The sequence below is a fragment of the Hemicordylus capensis genome, chromosome 1 (genome assembly GCF_027244095.1).
Source record: "Hemicordylus capensis ecotype Gifberg chromosome 1, rHemCap1.1.pri, whole genome shotgun sequence".
Classification (NCBI taxonomy): domain Eukaryota; kingdom Metazoa; phylum Chordata; class Lepidosauria; order Squamata; family Cordylidae; genus Hemicordylus; species Hemicordylus capensis.
In genome coordinates, this window is record NC_069657.1 from 414,990,360 (window position 1) to 414,996,359 (window position 6,000).

The window sequence follows — 6,000 nt, forward strand, 5'->3', positions numbered from 1 at the left end:
CAAGACCTGTCACAATTTCCTATTTGCATATACTCAAAACCGCGGTTGATAAAACCATGACTGGCAAGAGATGACTGTACAGATGTTTTTATTTAACTAACGTGTTTACAAGAGGGTTGAAACTGTGTTATGGGGAGAATGGGAGTGCCAGCAGAAGACAGCACACACACGTGCAGAATAAATATACAGAGCTTTACGCAGTCCTGGATGCTACAAAAGCAACACCACACACAGCACTGTCGTCGTAACGGCAAAATATAGATCCAGAAGAATAGGGGAGGCAAAGCTCCAAACACAAGAGGCTCTCCACGGTGAGTCTCGGCTTTCAGTGACCAAAAATAAACTGGGTCTTGGCTGAAAGACATAAGTGCTATTGTGAAATTGATATCCCTCCTTGGCTTATTCCCAGACAATATGTTGCCTTTCTGGGGGCTGATCAATATGATTGATGTGATGTGTGAAATCCAGGAGGGAGCTCCCCTTTAATCAAGCCCACTGTCCTCGACAGATAGGCAGCTGCGGACTAACATGCTCTTCAGACTGTCTCCCCGCTGCCCAAGAGGAGGCAGGAGGAAAAGAGAAAAGCAAGCTGCACAAAGGAACGTGAGATGGCAGCAACTGAGCAGTGCATTTCGGAAGTCTGTGGCGGTACCCGTCCAAGTGTCATAAAACAAGGCACGAAGGATGGTCATTTCAGGCGACTTCTAAAGGATAGTGATGAAGTTGTTCCTATCTGCTTAGCAACCAGGCTCTGAGATCTGGCTGCCGTCCGACTGCTTCCACCCTCTCCTCTCGGTTATAATATTGATTTGCTACCATTATCAAATTTTTTCGGCTTGCGCAAAGATTAAATAAGTTGAGCTAAAAATATCAGAGGAAGGTTGCAACACTTTACTCTTTTAGACATGATGCAATTATCTGTGCAAGGAATTTTAAGTACCCACTCCCCTGGTTTTCAACATCACTGGGTCGTGAGCCTATAGGTCTTCCCTATGCTTGCAGAACAGAAGCAATACTGGCTGTGTTGGATAGCAGGGCTTCAGAAAGTAAAACAAAAAATAAATAAATAAAAGGATGTGCATCATGTTATTTTAAGCCAGGCAGCAATTAAATTGTTAATAATGTTTCTTCAGATGGTATAATGAATTACATTAATTTAATTAAAGGGATTAAATTAAAGTGAGTTCTTTTCAACAACAAAAAAGGCTTACACCTCTTCTTTGTAAAGGTTTCAGAGATACAAATCTCATTTGGTTAACCTTTTCACAATTCACTTCATGATTGTGAGACTCACACATCATTGCCTGATGCCAGATTGCCAGCTAATTATGTCATAAGCAATCGCCTAACCCAGTACAGTTAGCTGTGCCTTAAAAAGAGGGGGTACTTTGCTGAAAGGCACTTTGTATAAAGATCGCATTTTGAACCAGCCACAGTTGCAGAGAACAACAAATATAGGAAGGACAAATGAATAACATTTCTCTCCTCAGCTGCCAGCTACTCTTTCCCAGGACGCGAAACATAAACCCCCACCCAGGAACCTGAACACTACTGTCTCCACAGGAATCTCCACAGGAAGGAGAGCTGGTCTTTTAGTAACAAGTATGAATTGTCCCCTTTGCTAAGCAGGGTCTGTCCTGGTTTGCATTTGGATCTGTGAGCAGCACCATAAGAGATTCTCCTTAGGGGATGGAGCCACTCTGGGAACAGCACCTGCTTGCTTGCATGCAGAAGGTTCCAAGTTCCCTCCCTGGCATCTCCAAGATAGAGCTGAGAAAGACTCCTGCCTGCAACCTTGGAGAAGCCACTGCCAGTCTATGTAGTAGCAGCAGCCGGTGAGGGCACATGCACAGAGGCCAGGGCCACACCGCTGCCCCACAGGGATGCCGGGTGAGGCACCACCCCCTCATGTGGGATCTCAGGTGGAGCGCCACTGCTAGAGGCAGCTTGGAGATGCTTCCCTAATGCTGGTAAGCACCTGTTGATGTATTTATAAAAGTGCTTCTCGCCGCCCCCCACACTCCCCCTCCCGGAGCTGCCCTCACTGGCCGCCACTGCTGTGTAGACAATACTGAGCTAGATGGACCAGCATGGGGCAACTGTACCCCAGGTCAAGTATGACATGAGACTATAAGATATTCCCCATAGTGTCTCTTTTTTTGCAATACAAAGAAGGAAGTTGGCTGAGCAGACCAGAGTTAAGGAGGGGGGCTATTTCTCAAGAGAATAGTAAAGCTCCTCTTTTCATGGGCACAAAGGATTAGTCTTACTAATCACCTCAACAGGAACTCAGATAAGGCTGTAACACTCCCACCTCACTATCTCAGCATTAATGGTCTGGCAGGGACCAGAGGAAGAGGCTTGTTAGTATAAAAAGAATTCCGATCTCCACACCTGGAAGGTCTTCCTGACTCATGAGGAAGCTTGCCCATTTACCCTATCCCATACAGATTTTTCAAACCATTTCACTGTATTGTTCCTCAAGATTGCACACACTCATGAATGAATCACATGACATGTATTCTTTTGTTAACCACAGACATCAGCCCCTGCACCCCAGGAGATGTGACTCGTGTTTGGCCTGAAGGCATGTTTTTGCCTATATCTACCCCAGATCTTAACAAATTGTATGCTCCTTCTTTGGAACCACCATCCATGTGTGCTTATGCTTTTGCACTGGCAATGCCATCAGCCAGTGCTTTGGCTTTGGCTATTCCATCTATTGCTCCAGCTCCACTTCAACCATCTGCTGTGGACCTGTCTCCGTATCCAAACCACGCATCACCCTTGGCTGCCTTAGAGAATTGACCTCCCCTGGATTTTCCCTGGAACCAGCTGCTTTCCTAGTTCCCTGGCTTGTGAGTGGCACGCTTGCCTCTCCTCCATCCTGTCCTTCTGCTTGGTCCCTGGGAAGAAATACCCCAGCGTTCCCAATCTCGCAAGTGTGACAGACACACCAATGGAATTGGAAGGAGGTATTACTAATAATCTCTTCCCCCCCTTCTCCCTCCCTCCTCATCCTTGTAAGTCTAAATTTGCACTACACGTTCTCTCTCTGACAAGCCTAAAGATAATCTAATTGCAATGCAGACCTTTAAGCTACAACACCTTTTCATGAGTCTCTGGTTTATTTTGCTAGTTAGGTTTTATTGCCTTTTATCAATTGCCTATTTTTCATTTCCTGAACCCCAATAATCCTTAAATAAATCTGATTGTACTATATTCCTATCTGAAGTCTTTATTTCCAGACCAACTCTTTGCACAATTGCAAAGTAATGAACAGTAATGGACAGTTCACTCAAGCCTCGCTAATTCCCCACACAAGCCCAAAAGTAGTCTCAGGACATTTCTGCCAGCGTCCCAGAACAGTTCCAGTAACATAGCTAATGGACTATGGAGCTAGTGGCGTGTCATAATTGAAATGGCAGTTTTCCCTTCTCTGTGGGGCCCTGACATATTCCCCTGACCAATGGATGATTGTTTGCAGTCTACTGCTTGTTGGGCTGCTACCAGAATCAAACCTTTGTCTGAAGAATGCCTTCGTGCTTGAAGCTGAAGGCAAGACTCCTGCCTTCTTGACCACTAGGCTGTGGCATTCGTGGGTGCATTATGGGTTCTTCATGAGAGCATGTTTGTCCCTAGTGTGTGGGAGAGAATGTGGCATGGTTTAAGTGATGTCATCATGACATTACTGTCACTCTTGCATGTATATTATTACTTTCCATGCATAGATGAATTCCCAGCTGAATTCTACACACCCAACTAGGTCATCTGGGAGGTCTCTGCTCTGTATGCTGATGCTGTTTGTTGAGCATGCACGACATGGGCATCTTGATTATTGCCCCAAGACTGTGGAACTTGCTCTCAGGTGAGATTCATATGGCTCCTTCACTCCCAGTAGGCTATTGAAGATTGACCTTTTCATTTAGGCCTTTCACTAATAAGTAGCTGTCATTTTGTCTTTCTTTTACTTAATGTTACAGCCATGGCTGCTGGATTTTAATTGGTCTCCTTAATGAAGTTCTTATTATCATTTTAATTGTCTGTTAATTTGTTGTTCACCACCCTGAAGTCCCAGGATGAAGGACCTCAGGTAAATAATATATAGATGTACTGTAAATAAGAATAAGAATAAAAATGTGGAGCATCATCAGGAGTGAAACTGTGAGGTCATTCACTCAATCAAAAACAGTGTTCTACCCCGGTTTAGGAGCTGTGTGTGCTCTCAAGTTTCGGTTGTGTGGATCAAGGTAGGAGGAAAACTTGGGTAGCTTTTCTTCCTACCTTTCTTCCACACCACCAAAAATAGGGAGTACACACAGCTCCCAAACCTGATTTGGGGTTTTGATTGTGTGAATCAGTTTTTGATTGTGTGAATGACCTCTGTGATTAGTGAGTGGTGACAGAGTTGCTAGGGTCATTGTGGAACTGGTGGTCGTTGCTCAATTGCCTCTTCTCTCCCCCTACTCTTGTGCTTTTGACACTGTATTAAGGAGGACACATGATACCAGCGAGTTAGACTAGTGTAGGTTCTGACATAGAGGCAAGCGTTGTAGCTGAACTGTTGTAGCTGAACCATTAGCTCACCTGATGGGAATATGTCCCATTTATTTCAATGAGATTTCTGACAAACTCTCAGGGTACTGTGGTAGTTGTATTTTTAAATGTCTAGCTGCAGTGCAAATGAATTTGGCCCACCCTTTAAATGACTCCAAAGTGCAGGTGCAGCCATTCACTTGTGGCTTCTGTGACCATATTATTTCTTAATTAATTTCATTAACGGGACTAGTTCTACTATGTCACTCTGAAAATAGATGAAATAAATGAAATATAGGGTGCAATCTATATCTCCCGGAAGTAAATGGGACAGCTTCCAATAATTGGTCAAAAACTAAATGTGATTGGAAAATCAATATTTTAATAACATTTTTTCAGTAAAGTATATCAACTAAGTCACACATAAAACAAACCAGAAATGAGATCTGCTGTGCATTCCTCTACATGAACCTCAAGTTGCCAACTTGCCAGGATTTTACTGGTCCAGCCAGTGAAACTGTGCGCTGTCTAGTAACCAGCCCTAGAGTCTGAAAAGCCAGTTGACCGCAGATTATTATAGGCTTAGCCATGAGTACACCATAATCTGACAAACTCAAGCCATAATCTGCCAAATTCCATCCTCACTCCTCACAAGAACCTATCCCTGATCTGGTCTTCAATTGCCAGATTCTTCTTTCACTGTGCTTCCTTTTATTCGATCAGTCCTCTGGTCTACTCAGGAGGCCCTTTAATATCAAAAGTTGGCAACCCTTCACTAAACCTTCATTTTTAATATCCAAAAATGGGTTGATGTTGATATTATAGTGAAATTGAGGTTATTATTATGAATGGTAGCTGGTGTGGTGTGGCTATAATTGAACAAGGGGAGACACCAATGTCCCTGGACTCCTGAGGGAGTGGGGTTCATGGCTGGGTATTATTATTATTATTATTATTATTATTATTATTATTATTATTATTATTTATAATTTACACAGTCAGACATGTGTTACTGACTGGTTTGTTTTATCGAGACATTGAGTCCTTCCCAAGGACCTGGGATGGCTGAATTTTATTATCAATGTTGTTGCTGTCATGATAGATATCGTCGCAGAATATAGGCCGTTCCCAGTAAAGTTGCTTTTTGTAATTGGCTAATGGTGATTTCTATGGCCCCTATGGTGTTGAGGTGCTCTTCAAGTTGTTTTGGAACTGCACCTAGGGCGCCAATTACCAATGGGGTTATTTTGGTCTTTTTCTGCCACAGCCTTTCAATTTCAATTTGTAGATCTTTGTATTTGGTGATTTTTTCTATTTCTTTTTCTTCTATTCTGCTATCCCCTGATATTGCTATGTCAATTATTTTCACTTGTTTTTCTTTCTTCTGGACTACAGTTATATCTGGTGTATTGTGTGGCAGATGTTTGTCTGTTTGTAGTCGGAAGTCCCATAATATTTTTGCAT